The following is a 24,948-nucleotide window of genomic DNA, read 5'->3' as shown; positions in this document are numbered from 1 at the left end:
GATCGAACGCGATGGAGGACTGTTGTGGACGCCCTCTGCATCTAGGGGGCATAGGACATTAAGTCAAGTAGGACATATAACTGAATGAAAATGGAACACACTGTTGGGAAGGCTACAGATCAGAAATTACCAGAAATACCTACTGTAAGACTGGTTTTAGAGTCACGCTGACAAACGCTGACCGCCAGCGCTGACAGCCGAAATGTATGAAGCGTCGGCGCCGAGCGATCAGTGTCACTCAGGAACGTTCCCTTCAATTACATACATATTGATGTGTCAGCGCCGACGATCAGCGAGCGGTCAGCGCGATTCTAAAACCAGCCTTAAACCTCACATTTTAGTGCCCTTTTTGTTGTCTCAAGTCCCTACAATAACGGCCGTTAATAATTATGTAACATCTAATGTACCACATTCTGCAAATAAATAATTTGAATTTGAATTTGAATTTGAATTAGAAACCGGATCTTGGTCATTTTAACAATAATAAAATTAATTAAGGGAATAAAAGTCTCGTATTAACGGCTACAGGCTACACGACGCTCACTCGAGTGCCTCCGAAGGTGATTAGGCCACGAAATGAGATTTTGGACACATTAAATTAATGTATTGTTCACTAGTGTTGCTGGACAATCGGTTGTTTCTCGATAGCGCAGAGATATTTTAAAATTTTGTAGTTTAATCCCAATGAAGCTTGAGCTTCATGGATACCTTGGAGCTTGCCTATTGAAGATGTCATATGCTGATACTGATAAAATAGTTGCTTACCCATTAAAGTTTGCTACACACACTCACGCACGCACGCACGCACGCGCGCGCGCGCGCGCGCACACACACACACACACACACACACACACACACACACACACACAAAATGTTCTGTAAAATCGCTCCTATTCATATCACCTTAATATTATTTTATGTTACCAGCTGAAATTTCCATGTTATAGTCCTAGCATGTAAAACTTAAATATTTCTATGTTAGCCCACAAATGTCGAGGAATCACTGACACTGAAAAAAACCTACACTAAAACGTAGAAAAATAATTACTAATTACCTACTTATTTATTAGGACGAATTATTAATATTTATGTAGGTATACCATGTGTAGCAAACGCACCACGATTAAAAGGCGATTGGTGGCTTCCTGCTACACCTGGATCAAACCGTAGAAGGCTTGCCGGTAAAAAAGGGATCGATGTTCTGTACGAGCAGTACGCAATGACAAAATACTATGCACTCACGTACCTTGAGCAGATCGTTGACAGTTCCACCTCGAGTATGGGCAGCAGCAGTTGGGAATTCCTTCGGTTTCTAGCACATTTGGGCGTGTAGATGATGAGGTAAGTTGAGATCACATGGGAGGGTGACTAGCACACGCGTCGACGGGCCCGTTAGATTACGAATAGAAGATGGCGATGTGACCGGTGCGGCCTCCAAAGCGTGACTGCCCTCAAGTTGTCAATAAAAATCCAACTCGAAGGACGGAGCGCATAAGCAGCCTAGTTTGACTGCGTTTTGTCACTACATTGATACTTATGCAGAGACATCGATACCCGCGATTATTATGAAAATTAAACGAAAAGTTACGATGACGGAACATCCCGCCCACCAAAATATCTATGGTATTTTCTGGTTAATTACTAACGCTAAGATTGATAAACGATATATACGATAAACTATTGATAAAACTAAAACTAAGTTTACGAAAAACGATATGATACGAATACGATACGAGATTGAAATTAAGTTAGGCCTCGATTGGCAGAGGGCATAACTTAACCAATGATCGCTGAATCAAGTTATTGGTTGCAGTTTTAACCATGGCGATTCTAACGATTCCGTCAGCTCCAGCAATGAGCTGCTGTACCCTACCGAGGGTCCAGTGTAACGGCGCTCGATTGTCATCCTTAATGATGACCATCGATCCCACAGCTAATGGTTTTGAATCTTTGGTCCATTTAGCGCGTTGCGTTAAAGAGTTAAGGTATTCGTGTTTCCATCTGGACCAGAAATTCTGATGGAAAGATTGCAACAACTGCCACCGATGAAGCCGATTAATGTTAATGGAAGAAAGATCCTCATCGGGGACCGCTGTTAACGGTTCTAACGTTAAGAAATGACCTGGTGTCAATGCTGACAGATCGCTGGGATCAGCACTTACGGGACACAACGGTCTCGAATTTAAAATGGCTTCGATTTGTACGAAAAGTGTCGTCAGCTCTTCAAAAGTTAAGACTTGATCGCCAACGACCCGATATAAATGACTTTTAGCCGCTTTAATTTGTATCTCCCAAACACCTCCGAAGTGGGGAGCCGAGGGAGGATTGAATTTGAATTCAATCTTCTCCGCTTGTGAAGCATCTTGCATTAAAGATGCAAGTTGGTTTCGAGTACCGACGAAGTTGGTTCCACAATCGGCATGTATGACATTGCAACGACCGCGACGTGCTACGAAACGGCGAAGAGCAGCGATGAAACCGTCTGTGGATAGCGTAGACACGATCTCCAAGTGGACCGCTTTAGTTGCGAGGCATATAAACAGACAGAGGTACGCTTTATCGATCTTCGCGCCACGATGAGGACCTAATTTTATGCGGAACGGTCCGCCAAAATCGACACCCACCACAGAGAAAGGCTTCACCTGGTTAACACGGTAAGCCGGAAGGTCGCTCATGAATGGTTGCAACGGCTGTGGATGCAATCGGTAGCAATTTATGCATTTAGCAAGAATGCGGCGAATTGTCCGTTTTGCAGAAACTACCCAAAATTGCTGCAAGAGCAAAAAATGAGTCGTATTGACGCCTGGGTGACAATAGCTACGATGAATGAAGTTGATTATTAGATCAGTTAGCGAATGATCTGAGGGTAACAGAGCAGGATGTTTGTGATCATACTCCAGTCCTGAGCGTGAAAGTCTACCGCCCACCCTGAGGCAACCAAAGTCGTCGATAAACGGATTAAGTTTTCGAAATTGTTTTGCTAAAGGTTTTTGAGATTTGAGATTAGCAATCTCATTTGAAAAGGTTTGAAGTTGTGTGTGTTTAACTAACTGCATTAATGCGTTGTGACGTTCGACGTTATTTATGAAAATGTTTTCATGTTTATTACAGCGCTTTCGAAGTCGGTTGATAAAACGATTAACATACGATAGAACGTTTAAAAGTTTTTGTAAAGATGAAAATCTGTTCGTCAAGTCGGATAAAACGTTAAAATTGTCGCTTTCATTTACATTTCCCGTCACTAATGCCACTGACTTGCGAGATTCAGCTTGTACAAGATCCTCGTCCTGCTTTGATAAAGCAAGAGAGTGAGAAGGCCACGACTCTTTCTCCTGTGACAGCCAACACGGTCCTGCCCACCATAAGGAATTATTTAAAATTTCATTAGGAAGAAGTCCGCGAGAACAGATGTCAGCTGGATTGTCTCCAGAAGAAACGTGGTGCCAACATTCGGAAGGTGAGATCTCTTGTATGTGACTTACACGATTTGCTACAAAAGTGGTCCATCGAGAAGAATGGGAACGAAGCCAGGACAAAACGATCGTAGCATCTGACCACAAGAAAACTGAATTGATGGGAATGTCAGAAAGGTAAGTGTCACGAACATATTTGTTTAGGTCAGCTAATAAAACTGCAGCGCAAAGCTCCAATCGAGGCAATGGAATACGTTTCAAAGGAACTACTCGAGCTTTAGAGCAAACAAAAAAAACTTTAACGTTACCAGTCTCATCAACTGTGCGTAAGTAAATGACAGCGCCATAAGCAATTTCGGAACTGTCACAGAAGCCATGCAGTTCATACGATTTTGAATTCGAACAGGTAAGTTTGCGTGGTATACGAAGACGAGTAAGATTCGGAAGTTGATCGGAATAAGAAGTCCATGAACGGACGACTTCGATAGGTGGCGTTTCGTCCCAATCTACACCGAGAATCCAAAGTTTTTGGATCAAGCATTTAGCTTGGATTGTGATTGGTGAAAGAAAGCCGAGGGGATCAAAAATCCGAGCGAGTTCGCTTAGAATAGAACGTTTTGTACACGTTTTACTTTCAGGTGTTACTGAGAAAAGAAAAGAATCGGATGAAGGGTCCCATTTAAGGCCGAGAACCTTCAACGGCGAGGGTTCCGCTTGGTCAAGAGACACTGAACCTTGTAGGTGTAGTTCAATGGGCAAATCAGACAAGAGCTGCGGTTCGTTGCTAACCCACTTCCGCAATTCAAAACGACCCAAGTTAAAAAGTTTGATAAGTTGCGTCTTTGCTTCTTGAGCAACGTCAAAGCTGTCAAATCCGCAAACCACATCGTCGACATACACGTGCGATTTAACGATTTGTTTCGCCAGAGGATATGCATCTCCTTCATCATCAGCGAGGTGTCGCAAAGTACGGCAAGCGAGATAAGGAGATGAAGCGACACCGTAAGTAACCGTATTCAAACGATACTCTCGAAGCACGTCGCTGGGCGACGGTCTCCAGAGAATACGTTGATACTCTCGGTGATCAGGCGAAACTAAAATCTGCCGATACATTTGGCGAACATCAGCCATGACGACGATTTGATGTTGTCGAAAGTTTAAAAGAATTTTAAAAATGTCGGGTTGTAACTTTGGACCGATTAATTGCGTGTCATTAAAAGAACGAGCGTTTAAATCCTTTGCAGACGCATCGAACACAACGCGAAGACGTGTCGTTGTGGAGTCAGGACGTAAGACACAGTGATGTGGGATGTAATATTTACCCCTGCCCATTTGATCGAGTGGCACTAGTGACATGTGATTGGACTCGATATAGTCTGACATGAATTCGCGATATTGAGTGTATAATTCATTGTCACGAGATAGTCGTTTTTCAATCGCATGAAACCGTCGTAACGCCACCTCGCGAGAACCTTGAAACATAGGATCAGAATCATCCTTGAACGGATATTTAACGATATATCTACCGGAAGTGTCACGCTCGTGCTCGGTGACAAACTTATTTTCGCATAACTGTTCTTCCGGTGTCAATGAAGTTGCTTTAGGTACGTTATCTAGTTCCCAAAACCGTTTCACTAACGAGTTTAACTCGTGATCGATACTGAATGATAACGTATGTGTGAGTAATGCCGTGCTATGATTCAAATACGTTTTACCAAGGAGAAGCCAACCGAAAATCGAATTAAAAGCCGTAGGTTGATTTTGACTTCCCTTGATTTGCTGTCCTAACAGCGATTCGGCAAAAACATCAGCAGCAAACAATATATCAATCGGTCCGGGAATATCGAAACTAGGATCCGCTAAAGTAATCGATTTAATGTGCGACCATCGAGATGTATTTAATTGAGCTATAGGTTGATCGCTACATATTTTAGAAATTACATGCATTTTCAATGTGTAAACAATTTTATTGTTTGTGCCTACGCAACAAGTGACGTCACCGTTAATAGGTGCACAAGCATCTCCGAGTCCGCTAACACTAACTGAAGTTTGAGTCGGTACCAATTGCAAACGCTTAACAGCCGATTCCGTTATAAAGTTACTTTGGCTTCCCGTGTCAAAAAGTGCACGAAAAGATTGCAAGTCGCCGTGAGCGTCCTTCACCTGCACAATAGCGGTGGCAAGTAAAACAGTAGGCTTTGACTGCGATCTTGTGAATAAAGATGATGACACACTGGGCGCATCGGACTTATCGCGGTGAAGCAATGTGTGATGTTTGCGTTTACAAAACCGGCAAGTAAAGAAAGAATTACAATTTTTAATTTGATGAGACGACTTTAAGCAATTATAGCACCACTTCTTTTCTTCAGCTATTTTTATACGTTCATCGATAGATTTCTTACGAAACTCAGAACACGATGAGATTGAATGTGTATCATTGCAATATGAACACTTCTGAATGGGTTTTACGTTATCACTCGAAGTTGCAGGCCGGTTATCGTTCGCAGCCACTAAGGTGTGCGACACACTAGGGCGTTTTATAGAATTTTGAATAGGCTTCGATTTTGATGTATCTAAAAAATGTGTATCACGTATTAAAGCTTCACATTTAGATTGCAAGAATAGTTTCAACTGGTCATATGTTGGAAACTCGATATCACAATACTTTTCTTCAAAGCTACGACGCATGGTTGTATCTAATTTCGATAATAAATGATAGACTAAAACAAAGTTCCAATTTTGAACCGGTAAGTTGATAGTTTTCAAAATACTTAAGTTTTCGTCCACTATATCAAGCGATTTACGAAATTCCCTTGCATCTTTAGATTTAAACTCAATATTAAGGATTTCGCGCCAACAAGTAAAAGCAAGATCGCGTTTATTTTTATACCTGCCGCATAAGGCTTGGTACGCATCATTATAATGCTCGTGAGTTAATGGGAATGCTTTAACTATGGACAATGCGTCGCCGCTAAGAGATGATACCAAATAGTGAAACCTTTCCGTGTCGGTGAGTGAAGATGAATTGTGAATTAAAGCGTTAAATGTATCAAAGTACTCCGGCCATTGTTTGATGTTACCAGAAAAAGTAGGAAGCGTTATTTTTGGCAACCGAATATTGAACGATGACGAGACGCTTTTCGATTGCTGTAATTCAGCATCTTCACTCCGAGTTAAGGTACGGTAAATAGATTCGATTTTGTAATAAGTGTCATCAAATTGCTCCTGTATACAAGAATCCAGGTCGTCCGTATCATCTAAAAGTTCTAATATGTTGAAGTGTGCGTCTTCAAATGTTTCTGCTATTTGTTTAATGTCTTGGTGATAAGAAAAGAACAAATCGCGCTGAGAAGGGTCGCTTGTCGCTAATTGACCAACTTCCAAAGCTTTGTTCAATCGTTTAATAGAAATTGTTCGCTTTCGACGCAAAGACGGTAAATCTTGCATAGAATATTCATGTTCGATTGATTTAGATTTAGATTTTCTTAACGTTTTTCGCGTCGAACGTTTGCTTAAGAGTGACATTTTACTTTATAAATACTAAATGTAAAAGTGTAAAACGAAATATGAAATTATTAAGAATATTAATTTTACTCAGTGTGTTACCACCCTAACGCTTGACTAGACAAAAAACGTGCGGCGGCCGATGCGGAATGCAGCTGCGAATTGAATTGATTATGCACACACGCACACAGGTTACGCACAATAATGATAACAAGTGGCTGATATTTAAATGATACGTTACGCTAAACGTTATAGGTACGATTACAAAATACAAAATGACGACTGTAATTATTACAAATTAGCGTATTCAAAATACGAAATATAAAAATTGTTTACGTTAATTTGAACTGAACTACAATAAAATATTTTACTTTTAAAATGTTGTTCGTAGTTGCTTGGCGCTGAATCGGTGCGATAAGTACGAGAGATCACCGGTGGGCGCGGAACAGTACAACTACCCGAAAGTAAAAATAAAAATGTAGGAATGTAGTTTCGATATTTAAACGATATTACAATATGTTTTAGATATTGTACGATAAATAAAACGATTATAACAAATGTACTAGATGAATGTGGATGAATGTAGTGTCTATAAATAGAATTACTGTAAGCCGATGAATAAATTAAGCACCGATTAATGATGAAAGATTGCTTAATTTGATCCTACAATAATTCAAGACAATACTTAACGATGTTTAACGATAGGAATTCGGATAAATAGGATATTACTGATGTGACCCGTAAACACTGATACCGCACGATGTTGGATTAAGTAAATACTGATTAAATAGATTAACTCTGCAACCAATAACCGATGAATGAAATGAATAGATTTTACTAATTGCCGAGTATTTTAACCAGAAATACCACGATATTTGGAACGCGATACAGTACAATTTACAGGTGCTAGGTGGAAACTGTCCCGGGTTTCGGCACCAAAAAGGATGTAGCAAACGCACCACGATTAAAAGGCGATTGGTGGCTTCCTGCTACACCTGGATCAAACCGTAGAAGGCTTGCCGGTAAAAAAGGGATCGATGTTCTGTACGAGCAGTACGCAATGACAAAATACTATGCACTCACGTACCTTGAGCAGATCGTTGACAGTTCCACCTCGAGTATGGGCAGCAGCAGTTGGGAATTCCTTCGGTTTCTAGCACATTTGGGCGTGTAGATGATGAGGTAAGTTGAGATCACATGGGAGGGTGACTAGCACACGCGTCGACGGGCCCGTTAGATTACGAATAGAAGATGGCGATGTGACCGGTGCGGCCTCCAAAGCGTGACTGCCCTCAAGTTGTCAATAAAAATCCAACTCGAAGGACGGAGCGCATAAGCAGCCTAGTTTGACTGCGTTTTGTCACTACATTGATACTTATGCAGAGACATCGATACCCGCGATTATTATGAAAATTAAACGAAAAGTTACGATGACGGAACACCATGATTGATACTTTTGGAGTCGGTGCAGGCAAACTTTACATGTTTCATAATCTTGGCACCGACTCCAGAAGTATCAATCATGGTATACCTACATAAATATTAATAATTCGTCCTAATAAATAAGTAGGTGATTAGTAATTATTTTTCTACGTTTTAGTGTAGGTTTTTTGGAGTCGGTTTAATTTTTTTTTTATAAAATTTTACTTATTTCTTGCTTTTTAGTTAACTAATTATTACCTTGATGTTACCACTGAAGGTAGGCAGTACACTGAGACCAAAAAAAATTGGTTCATAATCGGCGGAGATATTGCGTATAAAAAAGTTCATCCCCAATTTTCCACCCTTGGGGGTGAAATATTTTCTTCAAATTCGCATGAAACCACCCTTTTGATAATACCTATTCAACAAAAAAATAATCGTTCAAATTGGTTTATAATCGGCGGAGATATTGCGTATAAAAAAGTTCATCCCCAATTTTCCACCCTTGGGGGTTGTTTTTTTTATTATTAAATTTAAATGGGACCACCCTTGAGGTATTACCTATACGCCGAAAAAAGATTTGTTCAAATCGGTTCATAATTGGCGGAGTTATCGCGTAACAAACATAGAAAAAAAAAAAAAAAAAAAAAAACATACGGGTCGAATTGAGAACCTCCTCCTTTTTTGAAGTCGGTTGAAAATACAGTATTTTTTACTAGTTTCGGTATCAGGGTTCACCCCTTGTTAGATCCAAATGTTTAATTGAATAAATTTATTTATTATTATTCTTATTTGCACGCTTTGGAGCTCACGGGTCAAAATTGGCCCGGTCCTTAATAAAGCTTGCGTGGGGATACAGATCCAACAGGTAGAGGCCGTTTTAAGCGCAAAATAATCGACAAAAGTGAAAGTGGTGCACATCTAGTCTCTGACTATTTATCATGGGATGTAGCTAGAGACCATCCCCAGCCTGTGCACAGGAGCTATTGCAGTTATTGGTGAATGGAATAGGGTTATGGATGAAGGATGGAGGGACTGGTTACTGGGCTATGGATGGAGAGTACGGGTCACCTGCCTGGTTCATAGTCTCGGACTGAAAAAATGGCAGGCGGTGACTAGCCAGCGACTAAATGGGCCCCCCCTGGCGTCATGAGTCGTATAGACCGGACTGAGGGGCAACATTGGCGTCTGCCAGCTCAGGGGTGTAGAGAGGTGTACTGCGATTTCTCCGAGGTTACTCGAAGCGTTATGCCCTTTAACACTTCCACCCCTGGAGCATATAGCTCTAGCGACTCCACTCTGGCCGGCCGGTTAAGGCAAGCCAGAGGTGAAAGTCCTGCAGACCCTCTTGGATTCCACTTCGGCAAGCCGAAGACGAGGGTCTTGACCGACTCTCGGGAGCACTCGGATTAACAACTGGCCCCGTGGTGTCGCTACTCACCAACAGCTCGCCACAAAGCTGCCCTGCGGGGCTATTATTATTATATTATTATACCAATAAAAGATCATCCAAATCCGAAAAAGTCCAAAATCCGTGAAATCTCAATAATATAGTGTCGAGTAGTTACAAATACAATATTAAAATACATGCCTTTACAGGTGGATAGATACTTCAGTTTTATAGTAGGAGTAATATTTTGCTCGCATAAATCAAATCCATTTAAAGTATTCGTTCGTTAAGTTAGAAAATCATATGAATGATGATAAATCGATGAAATATTTGTTAACTGTATCGATCTTTCGATAGTCGATTTATAGCTGCACTTCAGTGGTCTTACTCGTACATAAAGGTCACCTAGGTAAGATTAATTGGACAGTAAATTCGCGAAAATGTGATAAAGATATTTATTGCCTACGAAACGGTTGTAAGCGATAAATTCATTTTAGTTAGGTATTTGTGGACTTTCGGCTTTCTGGTGTAATAAAAAGAAAATACCATCTAGGCTCACAAAATTAACTGCCCTAAAGACGAGATTTTATTTATTATGTTATTTATAGGGCAAGTGAAAATTAATGGCAAACTAGTCCCTTCTTTGTTTTTACTTTAACTTAAGCTTTTTAGTCATTACATGAAAAACTTTCAGTAAAAATTACTCTTTTTGGAGCTGTCTATATTAGTCCCAGTTTACCTACACGCGTAATTCAGCCGTCAGGCATAACAAAAAATAAACTATCGAAATGTATGTGGCGCAATTCTTAATGTGTCTCAACTGAGTCATCATTAGTGTCAATAAATAAACTTGCCAATAAATAAACGTGTCAATATAATTCTCGGGCGGCTCGTCTCCGGGGTGCATTTCGTGCAACGTATATTAATTGTTGTAAATTGCTCGCCACCCACCAGCATCCATTTGTACGCGTTCGTGTGTTGTACGACCGCAGAGGGAAAATAATTTCAGTTAAAACAAATAAAACATTAATCGAAATCCTAACAGAAATATTGCTCTAAAGGTTAAGCAACCTTTCCCATCGAGTACTTACCAGGGTTACTCTTTTGGGTGTTACTCGTTGGGAACAAGCGGTTACAGTAGAGATGAGACGTATTTACTAGAACAGATCCACACACTAGGTATTTTACAGTACTAGGCGGCACCTATTCCAATTTTTTAAATGTACTTGATCCACCTAGTATTTTATAAATTACACGATTTCCGACCCTATCATCAAAGTAATAGAGGTTATTATTGCGTAATCCGTAGTCGTGTATTACGCGCACCTAGTATTTCTCGCTAAGCTTAATGTACGCGTATGTACGAACGTAGAGATTCACTCTGTCTCTGTCTGACCAAACAAATTTGAGCGCGACGAAGCAAACGCACACAAACGTAGTCAAACCATATTCATATAAGAAAAAATATGTAAATATTTTTATGAAATTGATATCTTTTAAATACGCCAACTTTTAAGTTGACAGTCCTAAGCCTGTTGAAGTATGAAGGGAGGAATTATTATTCAATTTCAAATTGCATTATTCATACTACGGTTGTATCTTTTCAAAAAAAAAATTTATTTTAAAGTCATATTACGTGGATTAGTCCGCACTAGTCGCGTCAAGTATGCTAAATTACTACGTACTAGGTGGAATAGGTATTTGGATCGAGTATTAATAAATACTAGGAATAGGTGTACCTAGTATCAAATTTACCTAGTATAACCCATCTCTAGGTTACAGTAACATTGGCAGCCTGTTGGTACATTATATAGAAAACTTATTTCTATGAAGACACTCGTCAAATTATTTTACGTAAAAGAGCTTTTCCAATAACAAAATGTGAACGAATTTAAACCCTATTCAAAAAATAAACAAAAAATATATACCTATAACATATGAAAACAGAAAATGGTATTTCGCATAAGTGTAGGTACCTACGAGTACATACTCGTAGGTCGTATTTGCATGTTAAAATAAAATGTTATTGGTTTTAGGAAAAACGAATATTAATAGGTCTTTACACGCACGCGTAAACGTTATTGAAAAACAATTTGACTTCTTTTTTATGGGTTCGCCTATAAAAACTTCGGGCATATTGTACGTATATTACAATATTATAAATCAATTTAGTATTTTAAAAAAGTATTGTCGCGGTCTAATTTGAAGCACTTTCAACAGTTTTCTGTACAGAAGGCAAACAAAACAGTAGGTACAGTTTTTAATTAAAATATCCAACCAAATGACCAGTATTTCCCAACCAGGCAACTTAACTCGCCTATGGGACTTCCCTATATGGAACGTGTTCTTTCGAATCAATATCGGATAGTTTAAACACCAAAAACAAACAAAAAATACATTGCAGATTTGATCTATCCAGTTCAATATTGTGTTGTCCGGCGACTGTGCCTACGTAAGAATAAGAATAAGAAGAATAAGAAAAACTTTATTTGACACAAAAGAAAACAGAAAAACAGAACAAAGGGACTTAAAACTGTACACGCATATTTTGTGCCAAAAAGGCGCCCGCTCAGCATTAATCGAGCCACGCGTGCATGCACGCGTGCCCCGACGCTGGTTTTCAGCGGGTGCCTCTCCAACCAACATTTTAAATACAAAAAACAAAACATTAAACAAGACATTGACAAGAGGGCGCCACTATCAAATTTTGCCATGTTGAGAAAATACACACAAAAAAATAAAAAAATAAATTAGGAAATTACGTACGTACAGCAAAGGACAATTTTATTGCTAAAGTGTGTGTCTAAACGTGTTTTTTATATTAGGCATTGTAGGTATAACTTTTGAAAAAAAATATATCATAAGATCACTTACATGTCTGTCTGTTGTCTGTGAGCATCCTTCGAAGGCATTTTCCTTAGGAACTGAAACAAAAAATACCAAGTGTAAGTCGTAGGGGAGACCGGGGATAGTTGACTAATTTTTTACTAAACCATACATATTTTTTGTGTTTTCATCCATACAGACAAATAAATCGCATTAATGGATAGAAGAACTATTAAACTAATAAAAAACAACAAAACATAGTTCATTATTAAATATCATCATCATATTTAAATGCATTTTATAGAACATCAACTCTTAGTCAATCTACCCCTGTTCCGGGGTAGATTGACTATATGCCCGGGGTAAGTAGACCTACGTATCAATAAGCAAGAAATTATGAGAAGAGTCAAGTAATAAAACACTATTTTCAATTGAATTGAATTCTTTATTCAAAAACAATTATAATTAGGTACAGACATCTTTAATAAGTCTTTAAAAAAACTATCAACTCTTAGTATTTAAACTTTTTAACTAAAATCTTCTTCAGTCTCATTTTAAATCACATATCAATCTTTGTATACAGGGTGTCCCAGATGGGTGAATCAAACTGATAGGGGAGGTAGCTCTACTAATGTACTATCGCTAAATAATATGAAAAAAAAATAAAGCGCATAAGGACACAAAAATTGTTTTTTTTTTTAAATGAAAATAAATCAGCTTTGCCTAAGTATTTGGCTATAATTGCTGCGTTTGGAGTTTATTTGTACTTTTTTCTTACTAATATTAATTGTACATGATCGCTTCGTTTATCTGTAAACAAACTGTCGAAAATAATGACTAGATTTCGAGTTGAGAGCACTTTACTTTAAAAAAAATCCGAACTCAAAATTTTTTTTTTCTTTTTTTTTTGACATAGTACATTAGTAGAGCTACTTCCCCTAGAAGTTTGATTCACCCATTCTGTGACACCCTGTATAGTATAGTACTTTTACGTTTCCAAGTATTTCTTCTATTATCTAAACGTGGCGCCGCTTTAGGAAAGGGTCTTATTTCTTCATCGTTCAGTCGTTCGTTTTTATGTAGATCCTCATCGTGCTGTAGCAATAAAAAGAATGTATGTATTAAGGATCGAATAAATAGATAATTTGAAAGATATTTTAAACTCAAAATGTTATTGGGGTTGGTTGGTTCAACCAGCCCCGAAAGAAATTAGTCTACCAACCCCAAACGACATTTTAAGTTTCGATGGCATGGATAACCTATACACTGCCACCTAATAAAGAAATAACACAAGAAATAATATCAATATGGACTCATAAAACACTCTGACTAATAGGCAAACGGTTAACATAAAATGTGTAGGTACCAAATCAAAAAATATGCAACAAGAAAATATTACTTACATGATATGAAAACAAATCACGGGTCACTACTCGAAAACGGCGTGTGCCGGCGACGCGGCGCTACCGACGAATGAGCGGGGGGCGGAAAGTGATGCGCGGCTGCGCTGGGATGACGCAATACTCAAACCGTTGGCGAGTTTTTGGCGGTTAGTCTACCTACCCCTATATGCAACCATCCCCGGTCTCCCCTACTCTACCATTTTTTTTTTCAAGAGAAAGGAAAGGGCATGAATATTATTCAGAATCCAGGGAGGCCCAATGCAAAGGTTTGGAAACCCTGGAAGAGACCATATGTGTTGGAAGTTAAACAGCTTAACGAAAGTTTTTAATTAAATCTCCAATTACGCGGCGACTTATTTCGCGAACACATCGACGCTCATTTTTAACCCTCTGACTTCGGCGCCATTTTGGAGTTTCGAAATGTCGTTTCTCCGAAGCATTGATTAATTATTGAGGTTTGTGTGCGTAAACAATGTAGAGGGTTCACGTGTACATACAAATATAAATCTATAGATTTCCGGTAGAATGTATTTCCTGGTTAGCTGGAAGTTGTGTTTTCTGCAAAGGAAGGAACATGTTTATATTAATTGGATGTTTGTATTGTACTTAATTAAATGTATTTATATCATGATCTTTTGAAACTTGGAGTTGAACCATTTATTTGTGTTTCTGTGTCAACATTTTCAAGTAAGTAATTTTTATACAGTGAGTTGCATCAGCTTCAAGAATCTCGTACTTGAAAGTAAAGACTATGTTGTTGGCTGTTGAATTTTTTTTTATGCGTAACAAGGCAAGTATTAGACCACAATCGCACCTGATGTTAAGTGGGATGCAGTCTAGGATGGTACATATCTGCCCTGTAAGTGTCTATTCACTCTCGCCTTGAAAAGGCCCGGATTATAATAGTCTTCGGGAAAGATAGCAGCAGGCAATTAATTAATAGAATTATTTTATAATAGCACTGCAGTAAACTCTTAACATTGCATTACAGGGGAAAACTGCACAAAAGAAATAATAAATCAACAACCCTCAAGGAAAAAGTAGCCCTGCATTTTTATCATTTGAACTGCTCGTTCATTTTTCCTCACAAAGAACAATAAATTGCCAAAAATTATCTTAGCACGGCCGCGCAAATCTGACATCATTTCTACAAAAAAGGTCTGTAAAGAATTCCTTCAATTGCGACCAGGGAGAAGAATAAAAGGCAGACATTTCTCGAAAATGGAATTAATAAACCCTCAAAAGATTCGATCGAGCTGAGTGTATTAAGCTCTTACCTCCGCGGGTGTTTGCGGAAGCTCCGCTGTTTTGATAATATATTCGCGAGTTTACGCGGGGCACGTAATGCGCTGAGCGTTGATAAGAATGTTTTGAAAACAAAGCTCATGAGTAACTTGTAGGAATTTTGCAGAATATGTAAAATTGATAATAAAAATACAGTGATAATATGTAATTAAAATAAGTATCTCTCCTACGACTATTTCTATTGTGTTGAATTTTAACAATAATGTGGTCAAAGTTCTCGTTGGCATTAGAAACTTTGAGATATCGTCTTCTGACATGGATCAATCAGACCGAGCTAATTACTGAGTAGTATTGTACCCTGATTGCATCTAAATCTTTTTCTATAACCTAAAAAGCTAAGTCAACCAAATTGTTTACTTCCCAGTATCTCGTGCCGCCCACTAAAGTCATCAAAACATTAAGGACAAGTCAAGACATTCACGAAAATAGCACTATATTTTCCCCACGTTATTTACCAACAAACGGTCAAAAGGGGGGAGTGGGGGGCGTCTCTAAAGTCGCCATGAATACTGAAGAGCTAGTTGGCGGTGTACAGCCTAGCAAAAACTGGTCATCAAATTGACCTTTAACACTATCAAGCATAGAGAACAGGTGTCATGGTGCTTCAGAGGGAGACTGTATGCAGGATGAAACTTTTATTAAATTGCCTAAGTCCACCAATTTATTTTTCTGTGTGTAAGACTAGCCTTTGACAACTTGTGTTCTTAAGACTGGGAGAAAATAACAACTTTCATTTCCAAGTAACTAAAAGTAAATATTATTGTAGAGGGGAGTCGTTTGAACGTTGAACTTTAATTTCTATTTTATTTTAATTAAAATCTACAAATAAAAGGTAGGCCTATGTTTTATTTCCATTAATTCGTACCCTTCACTATTGAAACGCACCGGCGAATGCTGTTTTGCATGACAACATTTATTATGGCCAAGGATTAATGCGGAACGATTCATTAATAAATATTTCTTCGATAATTTCCACAAACAATCGTCGAAATACATTGCGCAGGGCGATTATTTAAAAAGGCATATTCATTATTTATCTTGTAACTCATTTAAAATACTTCTTTGTCTGTCAAATATTAACGTTTTTGTATTTATTGCCTCCCTTTGTGCCATTGAATTCGAATTAATAATACCGCCATGTTGGCAAGTAATGTTCGTCGGTTGTGGTTACAAATAAAACGAAAAAGAATGGAGCCGTATATTTTAGACAGCGGCTTTTATTTTTCAATTAAGGTTGTATGTAATTGAGTCTGGAGTTTTATTTTTTCCGCTGTTCAGTGTTTTATTGCCAATTCCCTAATTGGGACACGGTTTTGCTAGTACAATGTAGGTAAGTAGGTAGTAACTAGAATGTTCTAAGAAAAATGCTAATTTACTTTTAAACAAGTGACAATGGATTATTATTAGTAGTATTCAGAGTATTCGGACTAATGAAAAAGTTAATTCTTGATAGCATAATTAGGTATTTAAGTTAATTTTTCCTCGCGTCGTCGCTTGACAGTTTGAAAATAAATCGTAGTACCTATTTATTGGTTGTTTTGTTAGGAAGTGGTGTGTCTGTTATTAACTGAAGTAACTTATTAGTAATCTGTGATAATAGTGTTGACATCTAAGAATAAGAATAAGAATAAGAAATTTATTCATAATGTTCATTACATGTCATCAATATATTTTCTTATTAATAATAAACAATTGCAGTATTAATAAGAAATAAATACACATCATGTCCAAATAAATTAATAATACAAATAGAATTAATGTCAATTAAATGTCAAAATAAATAGTGGGTAACAGTGTCAATAATAATTAAATTCCAAACAGTTCGTCAATTTTATAGAACGCCTGCTCGATCAACCACTTTTTTAATTGAAATTTGAAAGAATGGAGTGATACCGCTTCTTTCACTATTTTAGGCAACACTATGCAACACCAAAAAAATCACTGATACCCCGAGTGATGATTCGTATTAGGTATACTTAGTAAACAACAAAAAACAAATTCATAACTTTGTATCACGTCCCAAAACATAAATAATAGAAATCTTACTTTATTTACGTTCCGCAACATTTGGTTGAGGGTAGTTATAAAATTTTATCATTGATGTGTACAAAAGTCATCAGAACATTTAGATTACTCATAAATCTACAAAATGCCGCGTGTTTGTGTTAATTATCCTGACTTATTTTGTTACGTTTGTGGTCAATTTACTCCTAAAAGGCAATCACAAATCACCAGATTTTCATGAAAAAATTAACAGGATGCTGGATGCGTATCACAAACTAGGATGCAATATGTCATTGAATATTCATTTCTTACACTCCCATTTAAGTTTCTTTCCGGATAACATGGGTTCAATAAGTGATGAACACGGAGAAAGATTTCATCAAGAAATAGCAGAGTATGAGAAGCGTTACCAAGGTAGATGGGAGCCAGCGATGCTTGCAGATTACTGTTGGAGCCGTTAGAGCAGAGGGATGCTGAAACTACTGACCATAAGAGGAAAGCCAATCGTTCAAAAAACAAATTTTTTTTTAATGTAGAATAACAATCTATGTTCATATTTCGTACAATTTTAAATAAAATCAATAAATGCGTTTCACTAATAAACTTGATGTGATACAACAATTTTATTTCAATATTTCAAACAGTATTAAGGTGGTGAAACATAATTACATACTGTGAACCCAGTGAATTTTTATTTTTTTAAATTTGTTGCATAGTGCAATCGGTTGTATACTTTAGGCCCCAATACGTCATTTAGCAAATCTATGTCATTTAGCAACTGAAAACTAAATCAATATTGATCTTGGGAGACACATAACATAAGAACGAATTAGGACTGAATGTGTCAGACTAAACTTCTGTCCAACACATCTTTCATATCCATCAGCTTTGGAACTACCCCCAATGTTGCACCGAGAAGGTACTGTCAATCGTAAAAACATAGTTTTATGTCGCCACAGACGCAAATGCAAATATGGAAATCTTAAGACAACTCTCTTATTGTTTTTTATACGTCTTAGAGGAGCAATTTGTTTTACGGCTGTGTTTGTTTGTGTTGTTACGGTAATTGGCTCTACATGAGTTTTCGTTTAGTCTGAAACAATTGAAATTAAATGAAAGAAGATAAATTAAAGAAGTATGTTGCTGAAAGAAGATAAATTAAAGAAGTGTCTACGCGCTATAATTAAATTACTCGGTATTCAAAATAATAATATGCTCGGTAATACTAATCTAATAATAACTTCGCTAGCAAATTTAAATTCTCATTTCTACCTTTTATTTATTTATTTATTCATTTGCAATAACATATTCAGCACATACAGATATAAGGGAGAGTCCGCTAATTTGGACCAGTTTTTTTCAATCCCATTTTACACATAGTTTTCTTTTGTTTTTGCTAATGTCCATGGTATATAATAAAAGATAGGGTAGACCGGGGACAATAGTACCATTTTTTGTAAATTGTTCAATATTGAGAAATCTAATGAAATGTAACTTATTCTGTTAGGATGCTGTAAAAACTAGACTCTTAAGCTACAAATTTAAGCATGCAGAGTTGAACTATTATTTCGAATACTTAATGAAAAACGAATTTGAACTGTACGATGTCTCATGTTACAATTGACCCCTACAACGGGTCAATTGTACCAATAATATATGAGGCAATAAAAGTAGTTATGTTTATCTAATCATCACCTTTATTGGTATTCTGTACTCTTAATCTCCTACAATCATCAGTCTTTATTAATTGAGATCGAAAATATTTAGGAACAAGTATGAAAAATCAACACTTAATTTTAAAAACAACACAATAACTTTTCTTCCATCATCATCAGCCCTTTACAGTCCACTGCTGGACTATGAGCCTCCTTCACTATAGTGGAGGGTTTTGCCATAATCTCCACGCTAGGCAGGCGGGTTGGAGATCGCAGTTTAAAAGATTGATGTTTTTCAGAGAGCGCTGCTGCCCATTCTCTGTTTGATGTGTAGTCCCTAAGTCGCCTCTTACGACACCCGCGGGAAGAGTAGGGGTTGGTGACAAATGTATTCTACTCTGCCGTCACCACACGGCTTAATAACTTTTCTTCCATAAAAACGAAAAAACTAACTGTTTCTACATAATATGCCATCTATTTGGCTCGGATATTGCTTCTGAAACAACAATAAGCATAATAACAATGATAGAAATACCGAAACTGAAAAATCTATTTTTGTATGAGGGTACAATTGACCCCTGGTACAATTGACCCTGATTATTTATACCTACTACCTACTGCTTCGACTTTTTAAGATTTTTTCATAAGCCTGTTCATAAAGGAATAGATCCGTTGATCCGCGATCCGTACTTTTGACTCTACGCCGAGGCATCTAAAACAAAATGTTCAAATACTTAGTTACTTACTGAATTAAGCTAAAATGTACATATTCAAAAGGGTTTTAGAAACCTATATTAAAACATTTTAAGTAGACATTTAGGTACTTATATCACCTTCTTATCTACTTATTTAATAAAACACATTAAGTATGTATCTAATTAATGCTTAGTGCATGCAACTATGAATGGGCCTAGACTATATTTTCAGTAGGTAGGTATGCCTGTAATTGTAAAAATATAATTGTAAAAATGTAAAATAACCACGTGAATGTTTTATAATAACTTATCTTATTATAAGTATAGATACTTTAAAACCAATTTAAAATATTATGTAATAAGTATAAAATAAGGTTCCGGGGGTTAATTGTACCACGGGGTTGATTGTACCGCTGCAATTGACCCCATGAAGACTGGTACAATTGTTCCAAGTAGGTAGTCAAGAGAACTTCACCTAAAATTCAGTCATTTTCACAGTGAATGCCAATAATTCGCTGTCGATACAAAGTTTAGAGCCTGGATAAACTATTGACAACAATACTTTGGTAACAAATAGCATATTAGGCAACTTATGGGCTCATATATTTGACATAAAAACTTACTGCGGCTGGGCAAAAAACAAAAATCCTTCCTGTACACCTTCGTTTCTCAGCACAAGCGCCGCCGACTGGTGAGCGGATGGAAACACAAAAAGCGCATATTCTGACGCTATGCACACAATCTAACGTCGCTTGTATGAAGAAATATCGCCGATGGTACTATTGACCCGTGGTACTATTGTACCCGGTCTCCCCTACATTATTCAACTTACTATTTCATAAGTATTAATTAACATGATTGTTGTAAATTTAGCACAAATCAACAAAGTACGAGTTCAGAGCGTCGGTCCAATTTAGCCAACCGGTTCGATAATTTGTACCACAGGGTTACTAAATTGGATTTCAATAAATTTCAAGCCTATAAAAAAACTATGGCAAAATACTAAAGTACTCACTTTCTGAAGTAGACTTGTTCTCTGTTACTGTATCATACGAGTTTTCTGAATCTGTATCATCTGTATCACATTCTTCTGTTTCAGGTGTCACTGTTGACAGCTCTACAGGAACAAAGTCTCTTTTCACACTGGATTCTATAAATACAGCATCCCTGCTTTTAATTACTCTTCTAGTATTAGGTATTATGAATCTGTAACCTTTTGTGTGTTCACAATATCCGATGAAAATCATCTTGTGTGCCTTTGGATCAAATTTCTTTCGTTTTTCTTTGGGTAAGTGCACCATAGCTTCACAGCCGAAAATCCTCATGTGATTGACTGTTGGCTTCAGACCGGACCACATCTCTTCTGGAGTTTTGAATGATAGGGACTTAGTTGGAGAACGATTTATGACGTAAGCTGCAGTATGTATGGCATCAGCCCAGTACATTTTTGGCAAATTAGCGTTCAGCAGCATACATCTTGCCCTTTCGACTAATGACCGGTTCATTCGTTCTGCAGTTCCGTTTTGTTCCGGTGTGTAGGGTGTGGTTGTCTGGTGAATGATGCCAGCACTTTTCAGAAACTCTGAGAAATTTCCATTTACATATTCCAGGCCGTTGTCTGTGCGAAGAGTTTTTATACGAGCATCTAACTGGTTCTCAACTTCATTCTTGAACTCTTTGAACTTTTCAATGGCATCAGACTTGTTTCGGAGAAAGTAAACGTAGATTTTCTTCGAATAGTCATCAAGGAATGTGATGAAGTATTTGGCACCACCAAGTGATTGTGTTTCCATAGGCCCGCAAATATCAGAGTGGACCAGCTCAAGAACCTTTGTAGCTTTGGAGCCCTCATGTTTAAAAGGTAGTCGTGTCTGTTTACCTTCTTTGCAAGTTAAACATGTCACCTTCTCTGGTTTTGCTGAGAGAACTACATCTTCAGTGTTGGATGTCATCTTCTTTAAACTGTAGAAGTTTAGGTGCCCCATCCGTTGATGCCATAAGTAACTATCATGTTCTTCAACATCTGACATGCATGCATAGCCTTTTGGCATATTCAGCCGGTACATGTTGTTGATGAGACTTGCTGTGGCAACAATTTGGTTCTTGCTGTTTAAAATAGTGCAGCCAGTACTATTGAATTTCACTTGGCCACCACTTTTGAATATCTGGCTTACGGACAACAAATTGGTTGCCAGATCTGGGACATACAGTACATTGGTAAACAGTACTTTGTTTTCTTGTCCTTTATGATTGTAGACATCTAAGCTCACTTGTCCTGCACATGTTACAGTTAACAACTTATTATCTGCAGCTCTTATATTCTGAACACCGGGAACTGTTTGAGTCAGAAACAAGTTCTTGTGTTTTGTCATGTGAGCGGACGCACCGGAATCCACATACCATGCATCACCATAGTCTCTGGATGATGCCATAAACACAGCAGCATATGAAGACTTCGTAGACTTCTGTGCATTATTTGGTTTGGATTTGCACTCGGGACTCTTGTGTCCATATTTGTTACATGTGTAACATCTAGGTCCCTTAGATTCTTTTTTGTGAAACTTCTTAAAATTTTTGTTCACAGCAAATGCTTCAGTATTACTTTCGGATTGCCTTACATCTTGTAATAACTTTGCTTTTATAGCATCGGAAGTTATCTTCATGCCGGAGCTTTCGATAGCTATGATCATAGGCTGATAAGACTGAGGAAGACCGGAGAGCAGCAGTGTTCCAAGCCACTCATCATCCACCTTGAAGCCTATGTTCCGGAGCTTATGAGCTGTTGATATTATTTTGCTCACGTACTCTTCTACGCTTTGACATGCACTGAGTGAGGTGTTACACAGATCACGCAGTAAGCCGACTCGACGTGTTAGCCCAGAGTCATCGAAGACAGAAGACAGTTTGTCCCACACTTCTTTTGCAGTACTCGCTTCTTGAATGTGCACGTAGTTAATGGGGTCAACCAGAAGAATGATCTTTGTTTTAGCTTTTGTATCACGTTTTCTGTCCACAACTGCCGCTGAGTCAAAATTTTCGACGCAGTCCCATAGCTCTTCATGTTGCAGGTAAGTTTGGACTGCAAACCGCCAGGTTGCATAGTTTTCACGGCCAGTTAACTTTTCAATTAATGCCAATGAATTATTTCCTGCCATTTTCGAGATTTTGCTCAGTTTGAAGACGAAAATTTGAAAAAAAACAAAAGATACCCGCCGTGTTGTAGATTGTCACATTCACTTTGTAATGTTCGCTGTATGTATTTCCACAAAAGTTTTTACACTGCTTCACTTTTAGGGCTTACTGGGCCCATAACCTGATAAATTAAAGTCTTTATCAAAGAAATAAATGTGAATTTAATAACACCAAACAATTACATGTACGGATCGTAGATCAGAGAGTAGAAAGGGTGACAGAGCTGTCATAGACAAAATAAAAAATAAAAATACGGTCAAGCGTGAGCCGCATGTAAAAGGAGATAAATTTCAAAAAGGTTTAACAAAAATATTATACGATACATTCTTAACAAATTAGGAAACGAAAAGGAACAGTAGTTAATAACATAGACAATCGATATTGTTTTACACGTTATCACGATTTTGAGTACAAGTTTTATACAATTATGAAAAAAAAATAGTCAACTAACATTTGAACCGTTTAACATTAATTTACGTATTCGGCCTTTCAGTATTGATAACATCACAATAAAAATAAGTTTTCCCGTTATTTCCCCAATAACCGGGCAAATAAAGTCATGTTGGTGCGCAATCTTTCAATATTTCCTACTTATAACTCAGGGAGTGATCGAACGCGCAGTACCGCGGACGAATGGCCGCCCGGGGGGCAGTCAAGACGATACAGAACGAAATATGGGTATTCTGCTACTAAGATATAGTATGGAAGTGATGGCAGTTCTCTGATTTACAGTAGCTGTTACGACTCTCATAGAACCAGTTGCAATACGTGATCTTCATCTGAACTATACTAACTAATATGACAAATTAATTAACATAGGTCTACACCATCGAGATCCAAAAACAATCTACGGCACCTGGGTCTCTTTAATCACCTAGATCACTTCCCAGTACGCGATCTCCTATGCCATTGTTTCTCAAACTCATCATCACTATTTCGGTTTTTTCTTGTTTGCCTTAAACGAGTACTTATGTGTGAACTACAAACGCATTATTGATATTTCGGAACAGACCCTGTTAATATTGTCCTTAACTTCGACTCTACTAAGATAGAGAACCAAAATTAATCAACGATTATAATTACTAAAGCTAAGTTTACACGTCTCTATCTAAACATCGCTCGTCCAATTGCCCCCAGGTGGGGCAGACGTGCACTATCGCCCGCTGTTGACCCATTTTCGCACAATAAAAGCCCCCAATGAGTTATGGAGTGCCGCCCTTTTGCGGAGAGGGACACACGGACGTGTAAAGGATAAAAAAATAAACTTGTAATTTAATTTAGGTTTTAGATTTATAACTATTTGAGTTTTTTGAAGAGGAACAGAACATAATATTGGCATTGGACACTAAAAACTGTAGTATGAATGTTGATGTTTCCGGGTATAAATTCTCGAACACATGAAATTCATTCCTAGTGAAATATTAAGTTAAACCGCAGTTACAGCTGAAATACTTGTAGTCTCGAAGTTAAAATATTTATAAAAGCATTATTTCTTTCTTTCAAAATCTTAGTACCTACATGAACTTGAATCATATACAACTACCAGCTGTGCCCGCGACTTCGAACGCGTGAAAACCAGTTTTCGCAACATTTTTCATTTTTTCTCTGCACCTATTACTCGTAGCGTGGTGCATAGCCTATAGCCTTCCTCGATAAATGGGCTATCTAACACTGAAAGCATTTTTGAAATCGGACCGGTAGTTCCTGAGATTAGCGCGTTCAAGTAAACAAACTCTTCAGCTTTATAATATTAGTATAGATTACATTATTACGATACTACTCGTATTTTACAAGAAGTCTTCGGCCGCTTGTAAGCATCCGTTTTTTGACCGGACTACTGATTTAGCGGTGGTGTATGGTTTATAAAGAACGTGTGCACATGCATCGGACATAGATCCGGCAAGATAATTGACAGCAAACAAAGGATATCCGTTTTTCGACGGTCCGTTGTCCGGTGAAAAAACGGATGTCTACAAACGGCCTTCCAGTCTCATAGCTCGTGTGTCCCATCCTCATAGGGTGCCATTACAGTCCTTGCCGGTCGTTCACCTGCCGAGCCTCTGTGTAATTGTCCCTGGGGCGGCCCTCCTCAGCCTAGCCTTTGCTGGCGAAGGCCCCCCGGGATGCATCCCGACCATC

The sequence above is a fragment of the Ostrinia nubilalis genome, chromosome 5, assembly GCF_963855985.1.
Source record: "Ostrinia nubilalis chromosome 5, ilOstNubi1.1, whole genome shotgun sequence".
NCBI lineage: Eukaryota > Metazoa > Arthropoda > Insecta > Lepidoptera > Crambidae > Ostrinia > Ostrinia nubilalis.
This window is presented reverse-complemented; position numbering follows the sequence as displayed.